General features: G+C 58.4%; 1 protein-coding gene across 2 annotated transcripts in view; it reads right to left on the bottom strand.

Annotated features, from left to right (window-relative positions):
- Positions 1–980, bottom strand: part of LOC102755613 (phospholipid scramblase 1) — a 27,163-nt gene extending 26,183 nt beyond the window's left edge. The window contains exon 1 of one of the 2 annotated variants that reach the window (XM_006756145.2): positions 646–980. The gene's annotated coding sequence lies outside the window, so the exon portion shown is untranslated. The remainder of the gene's footprint in view (positions 1–645) is intronic. The other variant, XM_006756144.2, reaches the window with a different exon arrangement.
- Positions 981–1,035: the final 55 nt, after the last annotated feature.

The raw sequence follows: 1,035 nt of genomic DNA, 5'->3' as shown, positions 1-1,035 counted from the left end.
CAAGGAGAGGGTGTGCAGGAGGTGGCTGATCGATGTTTCTCTCTCACCGATGTTTCTAACTCTCTATCCCTCTCCCTTCCTCTCTGTAAAAAAACAATAAAAAAAATTAAAAAAAAAAAAAGTAGTACAGGCAGGATTCAGTCAGGCAGGGGGACTCCTGAGATAATGGTCTTGGCCTCTACAAACCGCCTCTCCCTTTCCAATGCTGATTTTCCAGGGTGTCTGGCATAGTTCCACCCACACTCCTATTTAGTGTTTACTGTTAAACGACAGCTAGTGGGCTCTATTACTCGTCCCTTTCAACTTCCCCAATGGGCTGGCAGATCCCCTTGGGCCCAGGTTCGTGCCTTGATTCAAGGTGCTTTCGGGGTTGTTAAGACACCCACTAGAAGCCGAGCCTGTCTGGCGGTTTCAGACGGGGATCCTCGTCAGGGCAAGTTCCTGGCCTGGAGCACCTGGTGGCCAGCAGTGCCCTTCCTGAGCCCTGGCTCCACTTCCGGGCGGCTTCCCTTGGCCCCCAGGACCTCTGTCCCACCAGGTACCCGCCAATCTCAGTGCCAGCGCAACCCGCTGCCCTCGCGCCCCTGTGTCACAAGCCTCCCCTGAAGTCCCGCGCCAGGAGGCAGAGAACCCCTCCCAGCTCACCTGTGGCTGCTGCTGCTCCGTGACCGCCCTGCGCTGACCAGAAAAGAGAATCCCGGCGCAGGCAGTGGCTCTGCTGCCTTTGGCCCCTGGGTGGACCCTGCGTGTCGGGTTACACAACCTCCCCGGAAGTCACCAGGGAGGGGCCTCTTAGCGACCTTGGCGCTGAATGGAGGCTCTGGTTTCGTTTCCTGGGTCCTACGTATACAAAAGGGTTCCCTAGTGTCCCCCGCGCGCGCACGTCCGGTGGCTGCTGGAGCGGGAGCTGCAGGGAGATCACCGCCCGCCCTCCTCTTGCTCTCTGGACTGAATGCAGCAACATTGGCTCTGCGGCTCAGAGCAGCTGGGCACTGGGGCGCCTACACTGGAACTGAGGGTCATTACCTGGAGTTG

The sequence above is a fragment of the Myotis davidii genome, unplaced genomic scaffold (genome assembly GCF_000327345.1).
Source record: "Myotis davidii unplaced genomic scaffold, ASM32734v1 scaffold2694, whole genome shotgun sequence".
NCBI lineage: Eukaryota > Metazoa > Chordata > Mammalia > Chiroptera > Vespertilionidae > Myotis > Myotis davidii.
This window is presented reverse-complemented; position numbering and strand designations above follow the sequence as displayed.